This window comes from Chiloscyllium punctatum, chromosome 41 (genome assembly GCF_047496795.1).
Source record: "Chiloscyllium punctatum isolate Juve2018m chromosome 41, sChiPun1.3, whole genome shotgun sequence".
Taxonomy (NCBI): Eukaryota; Metazoa; Chordata; class Chondrichthyes; order Orectolobiformes; family Hemiscylliidae; genus Chiloscyllium; species Chiloscyllium punctatum.
Window position 1 is genome coordinate 22,183,948 of NC_092779.1, and position 24,315 is coordinate 22,208,262.

The window sequence follows — 24,315 nt, forward strand, 5'->3', positions numbered from 1 at the left end:
GTTCTTGTAACTTAATTGAATGAGGTTACTGCAAGGAGGATGAATGACTTGACACTGTGGTACAGAAAACTATTCAAAAGAAGGGGGAAGAAATAAGAACATAATACTGATTGGGAACAGTATAATTAGGGGGCATTATAACATTATTTGCAGCTGTGGGCATGAGTCCTGAAGGTTGTATTGCGTTTCAATGCCAGGATTATGGATATCTCCTTGGGGCTGGAGGGGAACTTGGAGCCATAGGGGAGAGATCCAGTTGCTGTTGTCCCATGTTTATATTAACGATACTGATAAGAATGTAAAGGAGGTTCTGCTAAACCATTTTGAACATTATGAGCTAAACTAAAAAGCAGAATCTCCAAGGTGATAATTTCAGACATCCTACCTGAGTCCCAAGCAAATTGGCATAATGTACATAAAATTAAGGAGTTCAAGTAATGGCTTAAATATTGGAATGGGAGGATTTGGTTTTGGGTTATGGGTCATTGGCACTAGTACTGGGGTAGAATGGGGCTGTTCTGGGAGGCTGGGCTTCATTTGAAATTTGCTGGAACACATGTCCTGGTGAATCAGATAATGAGGGCTATAGAAGGGGCTTTTAACTAGAGAGGGAGAGCATTTGGAAGGGGTAAACTTAGACTTTTGATAAAAATGGTTATGATGGCATAGCAAGTTAACTGTTTTGACAATGTATCGAGAGTGAGACAGGAAGGGACAGAGTATATAAGCATTGAAAGAATAGAAAATAGAGACAAAGGGAAATTAAAAGGTTAAAAGGAAAAAAAAGTCACCTTTCTTAAATGCATATAGTATTCAGAACAAAATAAATGAAAAAATGGCACAAATAGAGTGATCTTATAGCTGCAATGGAAGCATGATTGCAAGGTGATTGAAGCTGGGAACTAGATGTTCAGGACTGATGACCTTTTGAAAGGCTAAGCAGGAAGCGAAGTCTGGGCAGGTATCTTTGTTAGTACAAGATGAAACAAGTTTATTCACAATAACTTATTTTGGATCGGAAGAATCCGTATTGGTAGAGGTAAGAAAGCCCAAGAGGAAGAAGACACTAATGGAAGTAATCTATAGGTCTCGTAACAATAGCTATTCTGCAGGACACAGAGTAGATCAGAAGATAATGATCTATCTTTATCATGGCAGTTCATTAATCATTGGTGATTTTTATCATCTCAGTTCAGGAAATCAAATTGGCAGATGTAGTCAGAAATAAGAGTTCATAGGATGCATTCAGAATATTTTCCCAGAACAATATGGTGTGAATCCCATCAGAGATCAAACTATTTTGGATCTGGTAGTGTGTAATGCGGCAGGTTTAGTAAATTATCCTAGAGTAAAAGATCTTCTACAAAATAATGACCATAAATTTTGCATTCAGTTTGAGACTGAGAAATTGGAAACAATTGTGCTGAATTAATTATGGATAATTAAATGGGACTGAAGGCAGAGTTCAGTGGAATTCGCTGGGAAAAGATTTTAGCATAGGAAGACATTTAAGAAAATAGTTCATGACACACAGCAATGATATATCCCAGTGAGGAGAAAGATTCAAGGAAAGAGATAAACTTACTATGGTTAACCAGCGCAATTAAGGGTAGTATCAAATTGAAAGAAAAAAAAATATACAATGTGGCAATGATTAATGGATCATCAGAATATTTGAAACATTTAAAAATCCATAAATGATAGCCACAAAGAGGGACAAAATAAAATATGAGGGCAAAACTAGAAAGGAACATAAAATGGACAGTAAGAGCTTCTTTAGATATTTAGAAAAGAAGAGAAAGGCAAATATGAACTTAAGCCCCTTAGAAAATGAGGCTGGTGAAATAATAGCACAGAGTCAGGAATTTGTAGGACAATTGAATAAAAACATTTCATCAGGTTTCATGGTAGAGGACACTATTGGAATTATAAAAGTAGGAAATACACAGGGGTCTAAAGTGGTGGGGGACATGGAAATATAAACACTGAACATAATTGGAGGAAATAAAGTACAAGGGAACAAAATAAGGCAACAGGCAGATAAGTCCCATGATGGTTTGCAACCAATGAATTTAAAGTAAGTAGCTGCAGATATTTTGGGTGCATTGATTGTAATCTTGTAAGAATCCTTAGATTATCAAAAAGGTCCCGGGGATTGAAAAACCATCAGGTATAACATGGTTATTCAAAAATGAAGGTAGACAAAAAAATAGGTTACTAGGAGCCAGGTAGTGTAAAATCTGTATTTCTGAAAATGATAGAACTTTTTATAAAAGGATGCAATAGCAGAGAATTTAACAATGATTAGGTAGAGTCAGGATATCAAACCTGACAAATTTATTAGTTCTTTGAGGAGGTAACAATCAGGGTAATTGAGAAGAAGTGGTTGTATTATATTTCTGATTTGGAGATGCTGGTGTTGGGCTGGGGTGTATGAAGTTAAAAGTCACACAACACCAGGTTATAGTCCAATAGGTTTAATTGGAAGCACTAGCTTTCGGTGCTCTGCTCCTTCATCAAATGGTTGTGAAGTATAAGGTTGTAAGAGACAGAATTTATAACAAAGGTTTACAGTGTGATGTAACTGAAATTATATATTGGAAAAAACCTGGATTGTTTGTTAAGTCTCTCATCTGTTAGAATGACCATGTTAGTTTCAGTTCTTTCATATGTAAATTGCAAAACATTTTTTAGAAGTTACATCCTCAAGTGAACTTTAACAATTGGCGTCTGTCAGCCCAGATAATGTATTTGAGGTGTGAGTTCCCCTGTGTGCTGCTGTCTGTGCCACAATGTTTAGACTGATTCTAATCTAAAAAATGATTTTACAGAATCTTACATGGATTCATGAAGTTTTTGAGCCAAGTAAAACGTAACTCTGCAAGTACAAATTCACCCCACAAACTTGTATGTGTGTGTGTGTGTGTATGTGTGTGTTGGGGGGAGGGGGTTTATATTTCAAATTCTGAAAGGCATTGGATAAGCTACCACACATTAGTATTCTTAATAAGAGACCATTAATATTCTTAAGAAGAGACCATGGGATAGAATATTAGCATGGATTGACTAACTAAAAGAAGATAGAAATTTGGGATAAAGGGATTTTCAGGATGGCAACTTGCAACTAGTGGAATGTCAGAGTGATCAGTATTGAAGCCACAAAGTATATATTAACTTAGATGATGGAAGTGAATGCACTCTCATTACGTTTGCAGATAACACAAATATAAACGTGCAATGGCAAATATTGAGGATGACACAAGGAGTCTGGAGGGATATGGGCAGGTTAGTTGAGTGGGCAAAAACAAGTAACTGGAATATAAGGTGGGAAAATATGAGCTTACACACTTTGTCAGGAGGAATAAGGTTATCTAAGATTGCAAAGATTTTGTGATCAATTGGGTCAATGGGCTGAGGAGTGGCAGATAGAGTTTACTTTGGATAAATGTGAGATATTGCATTTTGATAAAACAAACAAGGGCAGGACTCAAAAATTAATGGTAGGGCACTGTGTGGAGTTGAAGAATTGAGAAACCTAGGGGCTCAGTTCCTTTGAAATTTGCATCACAGGTAGACAGAATGGTTAAGAAGGCATTTAGCATGCTTGCCTTCATTGCTAAAACCTTTGAGTACAGGAATTGGAATGTACATGTTGAGGTTGTACAGGACATTGGTGAAGCCTTTTCTGAAGTACTGTGTGTGGTTCTGGTCACCCTGCTATAGGAAGGATATTATTAAATTGGAGAGCGTTCAGAAAAGATTTACCAGGATGTTGCCCAGAATGGAGGGTTTGCATTGCAAAAATAGGTTGATAGGTTGGGACTTCTTTCACTGGAGTATAGGAGGTTTAGGGGTGACTTAATTGAAGTTTATAAAATCATGAGAGACATAGATAAGGTTAATAGGAAAGGTCTTTCCCCAGGATGGGGGAGTTCAAAACAAGGGGACATATTTTTAAGGTGAGACGGGAAGATTTAAAAAGAGCATGATGGGCAACTTTTTACACAGAGAGTGATTTGTGTATGGAATGAACTACCAAGGGAAGTTATGGGGGCAGGCATGCTGACAATATTTAAAAGACATTTGGATAAATACATGAATAGGAAAGGTTGGGACGAATATGGGTTAAGCACAGGTAAGTGGAGCTAGTTTGTTTTGGGAACGTGGTCAAAATGGACTAGTTAGACCAAAAAGTTTGTTTTCATGCTGTATGACTTTATGACTCTATAATGGAAGGGCTGACTATTAGTTAAATGGGTAAAGACTGCAGAAGGCTGCAGCATAAATGGACATGCATGAATCACAAAAAACTATCATCTAAGTTCAGTTGTAATAGGGAAGGCAAAAGAAAATTTTGGTCTTTATTTCAAAAGGAATGGGGTACAAAAAGTGAGAGATCTTGTTAAAATATGGGATTAGTCAGAATATAGATAGAATACTGTGAACAGTTTTGATCCTTTAACTGAAGAAAAATATGTTGATATTTGAGGCAGTCTAGAGGTAGGTTGATCGCAGGCATGGAAGTTTTGTTTGGTGAAGAGAGGTTGAGTAGTTTGGGTCTGTGCTCATTCGAGTTTAGTTGAAGGAATGGAGACCTTATTGAAACAGGGTTTGACAGGGTACTTCTCAGAGTAGATGTGGAGAGATTGTTTCCTCATGTGGGAGACTCTTGGAGTAAAGTGTATAATCTCAAAAGCCAGGGGTCACCCATTTAAGGTAGAGATTAGGAGGATCTTTTTTCTCTGAGAGGGTGGTGAATCTGTGGAATTATTTATCATAGAGGGCTATCGAGGCTGTTAAGTATATTCAAGACTGAAATAGACTTCTCATCATGAAGGGGATCAAGAGTTATGGGGGTAAGGTAGGAAAGTGGAGTTGGAGATTAACAGGGTCTACTTCTCTTCTTAAGTCTTGTGGTCTTATGGATAGCCATCCTCTGCAGTGTGTTAAGATAACTTTTCCTGTAAGAGGATTGAAGATGGTGAAATAGATGTTTTGTTGTCCATGCAACCCAATGGATTTTAAACAGGCCTATATACTCTTGTAAATTCTGTGGAAAATGTTTGCTCTTAAATTCATTAAGGGAATGATCATTATCATTAGCTCATTACCTTCAGAACCGAAAAGATATCAGTCAGGCTAAGATCATCCCAGTGCCCTTGTATCTCCTGTTTGTCAAAAGCTAATGTTTGTATTTTATTGAAATGGTAGAATCACAGAATTTTCCTGTTCTCCTGTCAATGGTGCCACTCTGAGAAGAATAATGGCTGCCGTAAAAGAAGTCACAAGTTCTGAGGGTTCAAGTAAAACTTAATTGTTTCTGTGGCACATTATAAAGATATTAAACATTCTCCTGGTGTTTTGACCAGTATTCTTCCCATAGTCAATGCCAACAAAAACACAGTTTAACTCACGATTCTTCTGATGGCTAATTGAAACCTCCAGAAACTGCGTTGAGTTGCTAATTTACCAATTTTTCTTTTAGTATCTATGTAATTGTATTGGATGAACAGAGATTTCCTTCAACTAAATATTGGAAAGACCAAGATCACAGGATTCATCCATGTTACTGAGCTACCAACCCCACACCTTTCCTTGTCAACTGTCCAAAGCTGAGGCAGACTGCTGACAAACTTTTCTTAAAATTTGAGCCTGAACAGAACTGTCAAATATATATCCTCCACATTGCCAAAACTGCCTACTTTCATCTCTGTTTTAGCACCTGCCTCTGGACAACTGCTGCTGAAACCATTATGCTTTTGTTGTTTCTGGGTACGACTCCTCCAAAGCTCTTTGAGTCAGCCTCCCATCTTGAAACCTCCTGCAACCCAAGTTAATCCAGACTTTGCTACCTGCATCCTAACTTGCAGCAATTCCCACATCACCCCATGCTCTTTGATCCACCTTTTTTGCAGTTTCAATAACACCTTGATTTAAAAATTCTCAATCTTGTTTTCAAATCCTCCTATGGCCTCACCTTTTGAAACGTCTGCCAGCCTTACAACCCTCTGAAATCTCTGCATTTCTTGCACTCTTGTCTCTTGTGCACTCTTTTTTTTTTACATTCTGCCATTAGTAGCTGTGCTTTCAGCCATTTAGGTCCTAAGCTGACCAATTTCCTCCATATACCTCTCTGCCTGTCTACCACTCTCTCTTCATTCAGGATGTCCGTGAAAAATCTATTGCTTACCCAAGCATCAGATTATCACTGTCTCTGGCCCAGTGTCAAATTTTGCTTGATAATTGCAACTGTGAAAATTTCTTGGAAATGTTTTTACTACATTAAAAATGGGACATAAATGAAGGTGTTTAGTGTTGTACTCTGGATGGCTTTGCAACATTTTAAAAGCATAACGTGTAATGTAAACATAAATTGACTACAAGAATTGAAAAATCAGCTTGGCTACAATTGATTGGATCTATCCACAAAATTGTCGGATTTTAATGAACCATAATAGGCAAATCAGCTTTCCACTATTTGAAAACCGTGCAACTAAAGGGGAAGCCATCCAATCAGAATTTCTGCCCACGATTCACATAATACATGGTATCAGCCAAAGTTAAATCTCCCAACATACAAATAATTGCTGTTGTAATCTATTCATTTTCACATTGACTTTTCTTAATAAAATGCTATACAATCATCATCTGCAAATATCATACTTCATAACTGAATGATGAAACTTCAGATTGTTATTGAATGAATGAGATATTGAAACTACTTTATTTGTTCACAATAGGTCAATAAAATGAATTACAACTGATAAAAAATTAAGTGGAATTAAAATAGCTTTAGTACCTTACTGTTGATAAAGAGCATCTGTGTAGAATACAGGTAGTCCCTGATTTATGAACGTTTGATTTAAAAATGCACTTTGTTACAAACAAGATCCAAAATCAATATTAATTTTAAAGATCAGACTTTCGCATACTTGTGAATGGCTATTTTATATTGTATTGTAGTGTGTTCTGACTTGTATACAGATCGACTTACAAATATAGTCAAAAAAGGAACCCATTTGTAACCTGGGGATTGCTCTGATTATCTTAGTGAAAATTAGTCCAACAATGTGGCATGCAAATAGGAATACATGAATATGTGGAATACAATTCATTTCGAATATTTTTAAAAACCCTTCAGGTTGTTACTCACAGGTAGACACGAGTCTACAACATTGTTGCAATATTTGAATGTGAATCGAAAGATGATGAATCTGTACTTGACTGAGTAACTGTGTTTGTTCTCAGACTTAGTAAAATGACCACTGAGTTAAACTCTGAATTGCACAACAGCTTGGATTAATAAAGTGCCTTTAACTTGATAAAATGTCCAAGGCACTTTGCAGCAACATCATAAAGTAAAATTTGAAATTAGGCCACGTTAAATGACTTTAGGGCAGATGGCCAAATGTTTGCTCGAAGATGGAGGGTTTAAGGAGCATCTTAAGGGAGAAAGAAATGAGGTAGAGGGAGCAATGTTGCAGGTGAGGATTCTAGAGTTTGAGATCTAGGCATCTTAAGATGTGGCTTCTAACAATGGAGAAATGAAAATATGAGATATTAAAGAGGCCAGAATTAGAGTACAAGTATGCACTATAACCAAAGGTGGAGGTGTGCACTATTGCTCCACTTCCATTACCCTACAGGCCCATCTTAAAATATCAATACTTCTATCAGCCAACAAAATAGCCAATTAAATACCTTATTTATATCAATTTTAGATACTTTACAACTTTACAACTGCAAAGTTCCATCAACCAGGTTTCTTAAAAAAAATTATTATAAGTTTATTATCAAAACAATTTATTCAATGAAAAATCAATAATTGGTTAACAAACACAGTCATTAATATTGAACTATAAGCGTTTAGTCACCCAAATATCATGCAAAATCGTCAGCAAAAAGGGATAAAAGGATTTAGTGACAGAGATAGATTTTCTACAAAAAATACACAGTGGCCTCTTGAGGGCAAAAGGAAAAAGGATAGAATGTTCCAAAGTCTGTCAATCTGGTGTTCTGGTACTAATCAGGCATAATTGTCTTTTGGAGTCTTTCAGGCATAGCTTCGTCAGGAAAGACAATATTGAGAAGTTTCACCAATGAATCTTTCAGAAGTACAAGTAGGTTTAACTCTGAACTCAACAAAAATTTTGTTTAATTTTTCCAGAAATGGGAGAAATTGTCTTTGAAGACTGCTTGTAACCCTAACTGAAGAGCAAATAATAAAGTGCTCTCCATTCTCCATCCAGTCACTGTTCAAACAGTCCCAGAAATTGTTGACAACAAAGCAAACGGTTATCACCAGTCATGTGGTGGAAGCCTTGTTAAACAAAACCTCCAAAGGCCATAGTGATCACTCAATGACCTCTTTTTAAAGAATCCACTCTAGATATTTCCACAAAACTTGAAATACATCAATGTTTCTGCAATCCTTCAAATGCAAAGCTCTTCAAGAAATATGAAATGCTCGGGTCTTCTTAATATATGTCAGAACACAGTGTACATATGACTTGAAAATAATTTCAGGAAAATCAGTTTTCAACATTTCCATTTGTTAAAAAGAAGTCTTGGGTTACATGGTAGCAATGGCAGCAAAACTGTTAGCGTGTGCTGCTGTTAGTCCATGGAAACTGACAGCAAATTAGGGAATTAGTGCATGCGCGGATACGCAGAAATCTGAAATTATCTTTAGTGATTCTATATTCCTCTAGAGGGTGTACTATTCAGGCTCCTTCACAACAATTTACAATCCTGAAACAATCAATGAATTCACAAAATCTCCTCTGTACACTTTATTAGTGAGGGACTCTTGTGCTGCAGTCGAAGTGTCCATATCCTATGAGCCAGGAGGACTTTGTTCAAGTCTCACCTGCTCCAGGGGTATGTAATAACATGTCTGAACAGATTGATTAGAAAATATCTAAATTGTTAGTGACAGTGTAAAAGCCCTATGAAGAGTTATATCGTGCATACTGAGGTGTACCTAGGTTTTGAGTCATGCACTAAGATCATATGGACAAGCCATATAAATTCTGTGGCTACAAGAGCAGGTCAGAGATTCGGAATACTGCCTTGAGTAGCTCACTTCCCAATGTTTTCCCATTCCTTTCTGCCATTTAAAGTCAGGAATGTAATGCAATACTGTCAACTTGCCTGGATGAGTGCAGCACTCAACAATACTCAAGAAAGTTCGACACCACCAAGGACAAAGCAGCCCACTTGATTGTAATCCCATTTGTCCCCCTAAATATTCACTCCCTGATGCACTGCAATAATTCACCAAGTCTCCTCCAATATTTCAAACCCTCAACCTCTCGTCCCAGAAGGACAAGGTCAACAGGTGTAGGGAGATACCACACCTCCAAACCCCTACACTGCAAGGTCGTTCAAGAAGACCATCACATTCTCCAGGTCAATGGGGGATGGGCAATACATGATGGCCTAGCCATTCCCACATTCAACAATCATTTTGCTTTAAGTGCTAACTTCACATTAGAGGCAGGTCACATTTTTCTATATATTAAAACTTCCGCATAGATTTGAAATGCGCACTTTTTGCTTGTAATGGGTTGGTTTCTAGCTTAATATAATTGCATTCATTTATTTTGATATCTGAAATTTTTAACGAAAAGTGTTGGGATTAAAAGCTTTTCACTTCTTGGTTTGCTATCTGTGGGCATAGTTCAACATGATTGGTCCTAATCCTGTTTGCCAAAATTGTTACTGCTGGATGCCTGGAGATCCTATTGGCTGAGAACAAGATTTAAACTGCAGTCAGAAAAGAGTCAGTTTGTACCTCAGAGAGGTACGGACTGTAAAATACAGCTCTGATTGTGTTCATATCAATTCAGAGGGATTAGAAGGAAAAATTCAGTGGATAACAACATTCCCAAGTCGAAAAGTACATAATATTCATGGCATTATGCTTTGAATATAGCAATTAATGGAAAAATGAAAGTTTTTTTCCTTCAAAATGCAATGTAATTTCTATGAAATCTACAACTAATTGTGCAAATGGAAGGTTTTGTGCATCTCTGATTGCTCCATTCTGTTTAATGCTTTCCAGAATATTATTATAACTCCACTGAAAATGTAGAAAAAAAGAATGATGGTAAAAAGTCAGTTAGGATAAAAAAAGGGAAACCTGAATGTGGCTCTTTGACCACTAATCACTTTATTATGATCACAGACATGTAGCGATGTGATGAGATTCATCAATATTCTCTGCATATATTAATTATTGTAATGGATAAAGCTTAATATTTCAAAGGATGTATCAACTGACCTCAGTTAGTTCGGTTACTTTTAATTCAGTTTCAAAGACTTGATTTTATGAATATTAACATTTTGGGATGAAGGATACACCATTTTCTATTCATGATCTAATTAAGTGCAGAACAATTGATTTGTAGAATTAAATTAAATGAGCATTCATTAAGTTATTCTGTTTCCATAATTGATCATCTTGCTTATTTTTAAAGGTTTCACAAATTTACCTTATACCAGATTCTTTGCAAAGCTAGTTCAATTAATCATATGATATGTCAATGATTTTTAATTGCTGTTGTTGGAAATTCATTCAATACAGTAGGTATCCGTCAGATCAAATTGCTTTAATGACAGTAATCATCCAAAATCATTACTTTAACCTCATGACATTTTTCTCACACGATTTTAATCAGTTATATTATCTGTAATAAATCAAAGCCATGTTAAAATGATCATAAAGAGGGTAAGGTCAGTCAGGGAAAATAAAATTACTGTTTTGTGGTAGAAGTTTTGAATGTAAGAGATATTAAATTTTTTTAAAAATCATGGCAACTAATAATAGTAGCCATCAAAATATTTTTAGCAAAACCTTTGAGTTCAATTTTCCTGAGGGTATAGAATTGATAATGTACCAATAAAGTTAAAGATGTGAAAAAAAAGGCAGAAAGGTTGAGACCAGCTGCCCTAAATCTGCCCCACACTGACTGTTGTGACCTTTCAATGCTCCCCACTCACCCACCAGCCTGACAACTTTGTGAGGAGGGAGAAGGGTAAATTAAAAATAAGAGAACATTTCAGAGGGAAAAAAATGAAGAGCACTTTGTTTATAGCCAGTGTGGGCATTGTTAGGTACTGAATATTTTTGTGTAAGTACAGAGTGTGCTAACTAGCTTATTGTAGCCATGTAAAATCTACCTTTGCTGCTCATGCTTGTGGTGCCCATGAAACACTTTAATTGAAAAATGATGTCAGACATTTCCAACTGGGACTGAATGAATTTTCAGAGCTGCAAGAGAGCCAGTTACTATAAAAACAGAGACAAATTAAAACCACAACTTTTCAAATGCTATAAAAATGGCTTCTGCGTTATGCTGACAGCCACTCCAAGCTGTAACTGAGCAATGTGTTCGGGAAAAAAGAAGAAATATTTGCAGAAGTACTAGCTGAACAAAATCAAGGCCAGAGGTTAGGATGTAAATCTTATGGAGGACAGCAGTTAAACTTAAAGGAAGCTTGGGCAATACAATAGTCTAACTTCAAGAATAAGAACAAAGAGACCTTGGAATGTAGGTTCATATTTCCTTGAAAGTGGAGTCACAGGTAGATAGGGTAGTGAAGATGGTGTTTGGTATGCATGTCTTTATTGGTCAGTGCACTGAGTGTAGGAGTTGTGAGGCCATGTTGCAGCTGTACAGGACATTGGTAAGGCCACTACTGGAATATTGTGTGCAATTCTGGTCTCCCTGCTATATGGAAGATGTTGTGAAACTTAAAAGGGTTCAGAAAAGATTTATACAGATGTTGCTAGGGTTGGAGGATTTGAGCTATAAGGAGAGTCTGAATAGGCTGGGGCTGTTTTCCTTGGAGCTTTGGAGGCTGAGGGGTGACCTCATAGAAGCTTATAAATTCATGAGGGGCATGGGTGGGGTAAATAGACAAGGTCTTTTGCCTGGGGTGGGGGATTCCAAAGCTAGAGGGCATAGTTTTAAGATGAGAGGGGAAAGATTAAAAAAGGGACCTAAGGGGCAACTTTTTCACACAGACGGTGGTGTGTGCATGGAATGAGCTGCCAGAGGAAGTGGTAGAGGCTGGTACAATTACATAATTTAATAGGCATTTGTATGGGATATGAATAGAAAGGGTTTAGAGAGATATGGGCCAAGTGTTGGTAAATGGGACTCGATTAATTTAGGATATCTGATCAGCATGGATGAGTTGGACTAAAGGGTTTGTTTCCATGCTGTACATCTCTATAACGTAAAGACTGATTAGAGATAGTCAAGATGGCTTTGTGTGTGGGAAATCATGTTTTCCAAACTTGATTGAGTTTTTTGAAGAAGTAACAAAAAGGATTGATGAGGGCAGAGCGGTAGATGTGATCTAAATGGATTTCAGTAAGGCATTTGACAAGGTTCCCAATGGGAGACTAGTTAGCAAGGTTAGATCTCATGCAATACAGGGAGAAGTGGGCGGCACGGTGACACAGTGGTTAGCACTGCTGCCTCACAGCGCCAGAGACCCAGGTTCAATTCCCACCTCAGACGACTGACTGTGTGGAGTTTGCACGTTCTCCCCATGTCTGCGTGGGTTTTCTCCGGGTGCTCCGGTTTCCTCCCACAGTCCAAAGATGTGCAGGTCAGGTGAATTGGCCATGCTAAATTACCTGTAGTGTTAGGTTAGGGGTATAGGTGGGTTGTGCTTCGGTGGGTGGGTGTGCATTTGTTGGGCCGAAGAGATGTACAGCATGGAAACAAATCCTTTAGTCCAACTCATCCATGCTGATCAGATATCCTAAATTAATCGAGTCCCATTTACCAACACTTGGCCCATATCTCTCTAAACCCTTTCTATTCATATCCCATCCAAATGCCTATTAAATTATGTAATCTAATCTAAACTCACCATTTGGATGCAGAAATGGCTCAAAGGTAGAAGACAGAGGGTGATGGTGGAGGGTTGTTTTTCAGACTGGAGGCCTGTGACCAGTGGAGTGCCACAAGGATCATTGCTGGGTCCACTACCTTTCATCATTTATAAAAATGATTTGAATGTGAGCATAAGAGGTATAGTTAGTATGTTTGCAGGTGACACCAAAATTGAAGGTGTAGTGCATAGGAAAGGAGGTTACCTCAGATTACAATGAGATCTGGATCAGATGGGCCAATGGGCTGAAAGGGAGCAGATGGAGATTAATTTAGATACATGTGAGGTGCTGCATTTTGGGAAAGCAAATCTGAGCAGGATTTATACACTTAATGGTTAGGTCCTAGGGAGTGTTGCTGATCAAAGGTACCTTGGTGTGCAGGTTCATAGCTCCTTGAAAGTGGAGTTGCAGTTAGATAGGATAGTGAAGAAGGCATTTGGTATGCTTTCCTTTATTGGTCAGAATATTGAGTACAGGAGTTGGGAGATCATTTTGTGGCTGTAGAGGGCATTGGTTAGGCCACTTTTGGAATATTGCGTGCAATTCTTGTCTCCTTCCTTTTGGAAAGATGTTGTGAAACTTGGAAGGATTCAGAAAAGATTTACAAGGATGTTGCTATGGTTGGAGGATTTGAGATATAAGGAGATGTTTGATAGGCGAGGGCTGTTTTCCCTGGACCATCGGAAGCTGAGGGGTGACCTTATAGAGGTTTATAAAATCATGAGAGGCATGGATAGGATAAATTGACAAAGTCTTTTCCTTGAGGTGGGGGAGACCAGAATTAGAGGACATAGGTTTAGAGTGAGAGGGGAAAGTTATAAAATAGACTTAAGGGGCAACCTTTTCACACAGAGGGTGGTACGTGTATGGAATGAGCTGCCAGAGGAAGTGTACATCTGGAGGTTAGTACAATTGTAACATTTAAAAGGCATCTGGATGGGTATATGAATAGGTAGGGTTTGGAGGGATATGGGCTGGGTGCTTGCAGGTGGGACTAGATTGGTGGGATATCTGGTCGGCATGGACAAGTTGGATCAAAGGGTCTGTTTCCATGCTGTACATCTCTATGACTCTATGACTGAATGACATTATGACTCTAAGAAATTGAATCACCTAATTGTTTAGCTCGACAGAAGGAAACCAAGCTTTTCAAATTGCTGCTGGATAAATCTCAGCTGATGTTTCTGGCAAATCACACTATACAATTGGTTGGTATTGAGAGGTCCAAAGCTGATAAATAGTTTATGATGATTTGGATGATAGCTGCAGAAAGGGAGCATCAAGTTTATGTGGAGTTTTGATTACTCACTGATTCTTTATGCAACAAACCTTTACAAAGTGGCTCGAAAGAGATGCTCTTGAAGGAAAGTTGGGGCCATGTGATGGAGTGATGCTGAGAGCCCACTGCAATGGTAAACATTTTCATTTATATATGGTGAGCAAAATTCAATCATCTTGGCTAAAGGAAGTCTAAGGCTTGGTCTTTTAACATAGGCTCAGGTTACAGCATCTCTCAGGTCACTAAGCCATTGACTGCAGAACGGATCTGATAAGTTTCCAACAATGTTCTTACTCAACAATCCCTTTGTCTGCCTACCTTTTTCCCCACTATCTTTGTTCCAAGTGAGGACAAACGTAGCCAGGTGGAGGAGGATAATGATGGATGCGGATAGTTCAGTGCCTTCTTTTGAGAAAGACGTGGAGAGCCCTCACACCATCCTGATGGAGGATGGATATGTACAGAGATTGCATCTCCACGCTTAGATGGAGGAGACTGATGCCAGCAAACCGGAAATTTTGAAACTGACGCAAAGCATCAGAAGAATCACAAATGTAAATCAGATGGGACTGGATAAGAGAAGAAAAAACAATTAAATCAAGGTAGTGGGGGCAGCACGGTGGCTCAGTGGTTAGCACTGCTGCTTCATAGCACCAGGGACCCAGGTTCGATTTCTGCCTCAGGCAACTGTCTGTGTGGAGTTTGCACATTCTCCCTGTGTCTGTGTAGGTTTCCTCTGGGTGCTCAGGTTTCCTCCCACAATCCAAAGATGTGCAGGTCAGGTGTGTTGGCAGTGCTAAATTGCCCATAGTGGAAGGTGGCTTAGTCAGGGGTAAATGTAGGAGTCTGGGTGGGTTACTCTTTGGAGGATTGGTGTGGACTTGTTGGTCTGAAGGGCCTGTTTCCAAACTTTAGGTTCACTTATTGAGTAAGATATAAGTTCTATGGGCAGGAACAAGCTAAAACGTTGTGTAGAAATTGGCTGTGTGGGATTGATGGGCTCCAAGCTTGGGATATATCAGCCATGACTGAATGACGGAGCAGACTCAATGGGCTGAATGGCCTAATTTCTGCTCTTATGTTTTACGATCTTATGTTGTGGGTATGGGGGGAGATCCCCAGATGAGATGAGGTTAGTGATAGTCACAGACACAATAACACAATGTTCAATGGTGTATTCGTGGCTCAGGGTAGATCGGAGAAGGTGTCCGAGAGCTGACTCTCAACTTCCACAATGTCAAGGTCAGTCTGCCAGATAACAACAGCTTTACTCTTGTCAAAATCAGGATTGGATCTAAGAGTGTGAGGTACAGTTAATTCAGAAGGAGACAAGTCAGAATGTCTGAGGGGGAGTGGGACAGAGGAATTTAGGTGACCAATGTCACATTGAGAACTTTCGATGAACAGGTCAAGTGCAGGTAAGAGATCAGATGCAAGGGTTCAGGTGGAGGGAGAATCTTGGAAGCAGGTGGAGCAGTCTGTGGTCCAGGCTCAGGACTCTTTTTCAAAGAAATGAGTGTGGAGAATACAGAACAAGAGTTCAATGTAATATTGTGCCCGAAATTCACTGGGGTGTAGGCACAAATGAATATGCAAGCAGTTTGGTCCCATTGCAAGAGGCAAATGCAGCTTCTGTTTGCTTGATTTCTGTTTGGTTTCGGTGTTTGTAAACATAAGTGATGGTCTTGAAGTGGCTGAAGGCTTCCTTCATGTGATGGTCCTATTTTAAACAGTAAAATATTGGGTTACACTGGGAAATTGGGAAAGGAGTAACAGTGACTTAGACAGAATTGTAAGATGGGATGTAACTAAGAACAACAATGCTGTGTGACCTGGTCCTTATATAGTGATAGGTATAGGAATGTGCAATTGCATATGCAAGTGTCAGCTGTGCCACCTATATGACATGAGAAGCATTAGCTTGTGATTCTGGTCCAATATATACTCGGGAAGGACAACTCTAGGCTGCCAATGTTGACCAGATGCAAATTTCACAATTTCTGATAAAGTTAGAATATAGAACTACAACAAACTCTTTTATTCCATAGCTCATACACATTGCTGTATTCTCTTTCAAGTAGATGCTTAAAGGATGAAGTCCTCTTATTAGGTAAGGACCACTTTTAGGATAAAACAATATGTTGACTTGTTCTAGATTTGTAATTGTACACTGTTGGTGCTGTAAGGATAATTGTCAATGAAGAATTCTGATTAGCTGAAACCCAGACAAGTAAAATTTCAGGATGTACTTCAAACAGGACAACAATCTTCTATTGATAAACATTAGATATGCTTGCCTGCAAGACTGACACCAATTAGAATACTCACCTGCAGATAGAACACAAGCCACCATGGTGATAATCAATAAATACAGCTGTCAGCAACTGCATACAATGTTTAAAACATCAAACCAATGACCACAAGTGGGAGGTCTTGCTTTGAAGTCTAGAGGGGAATAGGAATCTTGGTTTATTGGTTTAAAGAGGACAGCAATTAATTTGAGATGTTTCTAAAACCATTAGAAATACATTTCCCTCCTTGAAAGTACATTTCGCTAAGTTATATATCAGTGTCTGTTCATAACATCTATTTTGTATAACGTATTGCTGAAAGCTGGCATGCAGCTGTTTGGGAGTCATGTAGTTTTTACAGCATATAAAAAGGCCATTTGACCCATCATATCTATACTGGTCTTCAAGCATTCTAACCCTATTTTCCAGCACTTGGCCTATAGCCTGTATGCAACGGTGTTTCAAGTGTTCATCTAAGTTGTTCTTAAATATTGTGATAGTTCCAGCCCCTACCCTGCTGGACAGTGACTTCCAGACATCCATCTCCTTTGGGTGCAAATATTTTCCTCAAATTCCCTCTGAATCTCTGCTCCTTCCCCTAAAACTGTATCTCCTGGTTCTTGATCTCTCTACGAAAGAGAAAGTTTTTGCCTACCTATCCTATCTATGCCTCTCATAACCTTTTACACCTGAATCCTGTCTCCCTTTAGCCTTCCCTACTCTTAGAAAAACGACCCTAGCCTGTCTAGTCTATGGGCCAAATGCGTACAGTTTACAAGCTACCATTTCGCTGCAGCTTTGTACATGTATACATGTTAAATGAGTGAGAAAAAGTTTGGCAGATAAATCAGTGCAATACAGGAAAATATGAGCTTGTCCACTTTGGTAGGAAGAACAGAGGGATATGGGATGCCTTGCATGTGAATCACAAAAAAGGCGAGCATGCAGATATAGCAAGTAATTCAGAAGGTAATTGGAACATTGACCAACCTTGCAATGGGCATGAAGTATAAATATAGGCAAGTTGTGCTAGGGCATTGATGAAAATACACTTGGACTATTGAGCGCAGTCATGGTCTCCTAACCTAAGGAAGGATATACTTGCTCAGGAAATAGTTCAGGGAAGGTTCAATAGTCTGATTCCTGAAATGAAGAGGTTGTCTTATTGAGCAATTTGGGCCTATACTCTTTGTAGTTTAGAAGAATGAACAATGATCCAATTGAAGCATGTGAGATTCTGAGGGGACTTTGAAAAGGTAGATGCTGAGAGGATGTTTCTTTTTGTGGGTGAATCCAGAACCAGGGATCAGAGTCTTCTGTTCTAAATCTCCTATGTTTATGATTTCTAAGTCTGGAATCCCAATCTTTGGAAGCAGTCAGCTTCTATCAGTCCTGCTCTCAGAATGAATGATTTTCAAGCTCCCTACATATCACCCCAGCATCTGCAGAATTCCAATGAAAACAGGCCCAATTTTTCAAATCTTTATTTACATTTATATTTGCATCTTTTCACAGCAGGTCACCCATGATAAAACGCCTCAATACCCTTCCTATTATTTGGAATCTAATACCACACATAGACAACACCTGAAACCAAAATCTTACAAATGTTTGATAGCAGCTGAGCATCACTTTTTGCTGTGATATTCACTACCCCTTGAGATAAAACAACAAATCTCTTTTAGATTGTTTACAGCATTTAATGTCCCATGAACCTGCATCCATATCATTCTTTTCTAAAGCACTTTGTTCCACTCAGAGCATTGCATCTACTGTAACTTGTTCACCAAAATGCACAGTCTCACTTTGGTCATGTTTTAGATGACTTTGCATGACTTTGGTCATGTTTTAGATGATTTCCTCATCTTAGCAATCACCTTTTTCAACTGTGTTTTGTCTGAATAAAAGCATGCCTGTTTCCCAGTCTGGAAGTGAATACCACAGCCCACTTTCAACCACATTGAAAATCTATCCTCAATTCAGAATTTCTCTGCTCTCCCATCCCAATTTGAACCCAATTTATAATTCTCCCACTAGTTGCGAGTTCAAATTTCTCTCCTTATCTCCTATTTAACTTTTTGTCAAAGATTTGTTGAGATAACTGAGGAAAGGCCATTAACCCATCATCATGTCACTTTTTATTGACTTTTGCATAGGACATGGGCTATGACCAGTCAGCTCAAAGCAAGTCCTTAGACTGAGGAGGCCTTTTGAATCTCCTGGTTCTTTTTTCCATGTAGTGTGTGTGCAGGTGTTGGACAGTGAAAAACAACAAGTGGGTAAATCTTTATTTATGTTCCACCACCAGGAAGAAAGGAAACACCTGAGTGGCCAGTGACAAGTAGTACCCTTCTCAAAGGGCAATGCCGTGTGATCAAACAGTGAAGAGGAGGGCAGGGATTAGATTAAAATAGATTTGGAGGGGGAAATAATGCAGTCCACTCCCTGCGGTGCCCGCCTCTCCCTGAACAGCTCAAGGGTGTTGGTGGCCAATGTGTGCTCCTTTGCCAGAGACATCCGGGCTCTAACGTGGAAGAGAGCAGGCAGTCGGCCCTAATGACCCCCTCCACGGCCCGCTGCCTGGACCTGCTTATGAACAAACCTCAGGTAACCTGAGGTGGAACATGAACCCACAATTCCTGGTTTAGGAAGCCAGCGCCTTATCGATTAGGCCACTGGGGCAATATGAGCAGGATTTTGTTTCACAACAGTGATGAAATGACAACTTCCATTCAGTTTCACTGAAAACAGTGAACAACACAACTTGCTTGGGATATGAGGCAGCAGTGCAGCTGCTTGAGCCTGGGACTTTGCATGTGGGAGGTGATTATGATCACGACAGCACAGACACTGACCCGATGGAGAGTCTGCAATCTCCCACATATCTCATCTCCTGTTTTTTTTTCCCCCATTGAAAAACCTTTATATTGATCCAGCTTCCTCAGAGCAGCTCTCAGAGTGAGCAGGATGCCTGAGATTCCTGTATTTTTAAAAAAATTAACCCCCACACTACCGCCTAACTGCGGTAGTGCTTATTTTTTCCCCAGCACCCATGTTGTGTGTGTGCAAGTGTGAGACACAGTGAAAGACACAAGGTGCACAAATCTTTATTCAACTTATCTCCTGTTTTTTTTTTGCTTTTCACAAAGTGCACGAATCTTTATTCAATTTCCACCACCAGGAAGAAAGGAAACACCCGAGTGGCCAGTGACAAGCACTGCCCTTCACACCAAAGGTCAATGCTGTGTGATCAAAACAGTGAAGAGAAGGGTAGGGACTAAATCAAAATAGATTTGGAGGGGGAAATAATGCACTCCACTCCCTGCGGCGCCCACCTCTCCCTGAACAACTCCAGGGTGTTGGTCGACACCGCATGCTCCTTTTCCAAGGACACCCGGGCCCTAATGGATCACCTATTTATTTTTTTTTCCTGTTTTTTTTTTCTCTTTTTTTTAAACCCCCCACACTACCTCCTAACTGCGGTAGTGCTTATTTTTCCCCAGCACCCATGGTGTGTGTGTGTGTGTAGGTGTGAGACACAGTGAGAAACACAAGGTGCACGAATCCTTTTTCAATTTCCACCACCAGGAAGATAGGAAAACACCCAAGTGGCCAGTGAATCTCCTTTTTGTTTATTAACCCCCATATTACCACCTAACTGTGGTAGTGCTTATTTTTTCCCCAGCACCCATGGTGTGTGTGTGTGCAGGTGTGAGACACAGTAAAAGACACAAAGTGCATGAATCTTTATTTAATCTCCACCACCAGGAAGATAGGAAATCACCCGAGTGGCCAGTGAATCTCCTGTTTATTTTATTTTATTTTTCTTTTTTTTTCTTTTTTTTCTTTTCTTTTTTTTTCTTTCTGATCCAATTTCTCCAGATCGGCAAAACACCCAAGTGGCCAGTCACAACTCCAGGGTGTTGGTAGACACCACGTGCTCCTAATCTCCTGTTTATTTTTTTTTAAGGGGACAAAATTACAGTCCTGTTTCCTTTTTTTTACACCGCGTGCTTCTTCTCCAGAGACACCCGGGCCCGAACGTAACATACTCCTGTTCTTTTTTTTTAGTGAAGGGGAACATCCCTATTTATTTGGTTTTTTTCCTTTTTTCCTTTAACCCCCACACTACCGCCTAACTGCGGTAGTGCTTATTTTTTCCCCAGCACCCATGGTGTGTGTGTACAGGTGTGAGACACAGTGAAAAGACACAAAGTGCACGAATCTTTATTCAATTTCCACCACCAGGAAGATATGAAAAACACCCGAGTGGCCAGTGACAAGCACTGCCCTTCACATCAAAGGGCAATGCTGTGTGAGCAAAACAGTGAAGGAGAGGGTAAGGACTAAATCAAAATAGAGTTGGAGGGAGAAATAATGCACTCCACTCCCTGTGGCGCCCACCTCTCCCTGAACGACTCCAGGGTGTTGGTGGACACCGCGTGCTCCTAATCTCCTGTTTATTTATTTATTTTCTTTTCTTTTCTTTTATGGTCCAATCTCTCCAGAAGGGAAGGAAACACACAAGTGGCCAGTCACAACTCCAGGGTGTCAGTGGACACTCGCGTGCTCCTTCTCCAAGGACACCCGGAGTTTTAAGGTTGTTTTTTTTTCTTCTTTTTTTTTCTTTTTTTTCTTAGTGCTTATTTTTATTCCCCAGCACCCATAGTGTGTGTGTGTGCAGGTGTGAGACACAGTGAAAAGACACAAAGTGCACGAATCTTTATTCAATTTCCACCACCAGGAAGATATGAATAACACCCGAGTGGCCAGTGACAAGCACTGCCCTTCAAACCACAGGGCAATGCTGTGTGAGCAAAACAGTGAAGGAGAGGGTAAGGACTAAATCAAAATAGAGTTGGAGGGAGAAATAATGCACTCCACTCCCTGTGGCGCCCACCTCTCCCTGAACGACTCCAGGGTGTTGGTGGACACCGCGTGCTCCTAATCTCCTGTTTATTTTTTTTTCTTTTTCTTTTTTTTTCTTTTTTCTTAACCCCCACACTACTGCCTAACTGCAGTAGTGCTTATTTTTAATCTCCTGTTTATATATTTTTTTTGTTTTTTTTTATTACACTACTGCCTAACTGCAGTAGTGCTTATTTTTAATCTCCTGTTTATATATATATATTTTTTTCTATTTTCTTTTTTTTTTAAATTTAACCCCCACACTACCGCCTAACTGCAGTAGTGCTTATTTTTAATCTCCTGTTTATTTTTTTTTCTTTTTTTTTATTTTTTTCTTTTTTTTTCTTTTTTTTATTAGTGCTTATTTTTATTCCCCAGCACCCATAGTGTGTGTGTGTGCAGGTGTGAGACACAGTGAAAAGACACAAAGCGCACGAATCTTTATTCAATTTCCACCACCAGGAAGATAGGAAAGACGCCTGAGTGGCCAGTGACAAGCACTGCCCTTCAAACCACAGGGCAATGCTGTGTGAGCAAAACAGTGAAGGGGAGGGTAGGGACTAAATCAAAATAGAGTTGGAGGGAGAAATAATGCACTCCACTCCCTGTGGCGCCCACCTCTCCCTGAACGACTCCAGGGTGTCGGTGGACACCGCGTGCTCCTAATCTCCTGTTTATTTTTTTTTATTTTTTTATTCAATTTCCACCACCAGGAAGATAGGAAAACCCCCGGGTGGTCAGTGACAAGCAGTGCCCTTCACAAAAGGGCAATACTGTGTGATCAACTCCTGTTTATTATTTTTTTAATTTTTTTTTTACACACCTAACTTTCACATGCCTGAACACTATGGGCAATTTAGCATGGCTTATCAACTCCTGTTTATTTTTGTTTTCCTTTTTTTTTCTTTTTTTTTCAGCTGTAAGACACAGTGAAAGACACAAAGTGCATGAATCTTTATTCAATTGCCACCACCAGGAAGATATGAAAAACACCCGAGTGGCCAGTGACAAGCACTGCCCTTCAAACCACAGGGCAATGCTGTGTGAGCAAAACAGTGAAGGGGAGGGTAGGGACTAAATCAAAATAGAGTTGGAGGGAGAAATGATGCACTCCACTCCCTGCGGCGCCCACCTCTCCCTGAACGACTCCAGGGTGTCGGTGGATACCGCGTGCTCCTTCTCCAAGGACACCCGGGCTCTAACGTAACCCCGGAAGAGGGGCAGGCAGTCGGCCCTAACGACCCCCTCCACGGCCCGCTGCCTGGACCTGTTGATGGCCAGTTTGGCCAGGCCCAGGAGCAGACCCACGAGGAGGTCCTCAGACCTGCCCTCCCTCCTCCGTACCGGGTGCCCGAAAATCAGGAGCGTGGGACTGAAGTGCAGCCAAAAGCAGAGGAGAAGGTTTTTAAGAAAATCAAAAAGGGAGTGCAAACGCCCACACCCAATATATACATGGTCCACGGACTCCACAGCGCCACAGAACAAGCAGTTGGGCTGGGAGTCCGTGAACCACCGCAATCTGCGGTTGCAGGGGACTGCTGCGTGCAGCACCCTCCACCCCAGATCCCCGAGAGAAAGGGGGAGGACTCCCGCGTAGAGAGCCCTCCATTGGGGATCTCCGCCGCCCGGTGGCAAATGGGCACGCCAAGGCGTGTCCGGACGGTGGATGAGGGAGAAGAGGTGGACGGTGTGCAGCAGCAGTCGATACAGGGCCCTCCTTTTTATGTCCCTAAAAGCAACAAAATTAAAATTCCGGAGGCGGCTCAGGTTGTGGGGCACAGGCTCCCGCGGGAAGTACGGGACCTTGGGGCCAATGTGAAATTCCGTCCGGGCCGGGGTGAGCGCGGACGGGATCCCACCGCACACCTGAGCGTCCTCCAACCGGTGCACTACGTCGGGTCCGAGCACCGCCGTTTTAAGGCGTCGGATGGCGGTGGCCACGTACCGGACGTCTACCGCTGCCCTGCTAGCTATGTCCTGCGGCAGCGTCCAGCCCAGGCCCCCGGCACCCAGCACGTCCCCGACCCTGGTCGCCCTCGCCGCCACGGCCCTCCCCTCCGACAGCCACTCGAACCCGCGAGTACGGAGGTGCGGATTCCTGAGCAACGGCTCCCTGACGACAGCCGCTACTCCAGCCGGAGGGTAGGCGCGACGCGATTCGACCATGTTCCAGACAGTGATCAGGTCCTGGTAAAAGACAGGCAGCACCTTGAGGGCGACCTCCAAACCGTCACGGTCGACGAACAGGAGCTGCGTGTCGTAGTTGAGGTTACGCACCTGGCGGAAAAAATACGTCGCCAGGGCGCACCACCTAGGAGGAGGCTCGACGTAAAGGTATCGCCGCAAGGTCTGAAGGCGGAACGTCGCGACCTGGGTGCGGACGCACACCAGCGACTGACCGCCCTCCTCGATAGGGAGACTCAGAACCTGCGCGGCGACCCAGTGCATCTTTTTGTCCCAGAAGAAGTCGACCAACGTTCTCTGGATGTCAGCGACAAAGCCAGGAGGAGGGACCAAAGTGACCAGCCGGTACCACAGCATGGCGGCCACCAGCTGGTTTATGACCAGCACTCGACTCCTGTAAGATAGCACTCGGAGCAGTCCTGTCCAGCGGCCTAGGCGAGCCGAGACTTTGGCCTCCAGCTCCTGCCAGTTGGCCGGCCAGGATTCCTCAGCCGGGCTGAGGTAGACCCCCAGGTAGAGGAGATGGGTGGTACTCCAGCTGAACCCCCGTAACTCCTCCGGCAGAGAGTCCACCCGCCACGGGCCGACCAGTAGTCCGGAACACTTGGCCCAGTTGATCCTGGCGGAAGACGCCGCAGAGTTCACGGCCTGGCACTCGCGCATCCTCCCCAGGTCAGCCGGGTCGGTGAAAGTGAGGAGCACGTCGTCGGCGTAGGCCGAGAGGACCACCCCCGTGCCCG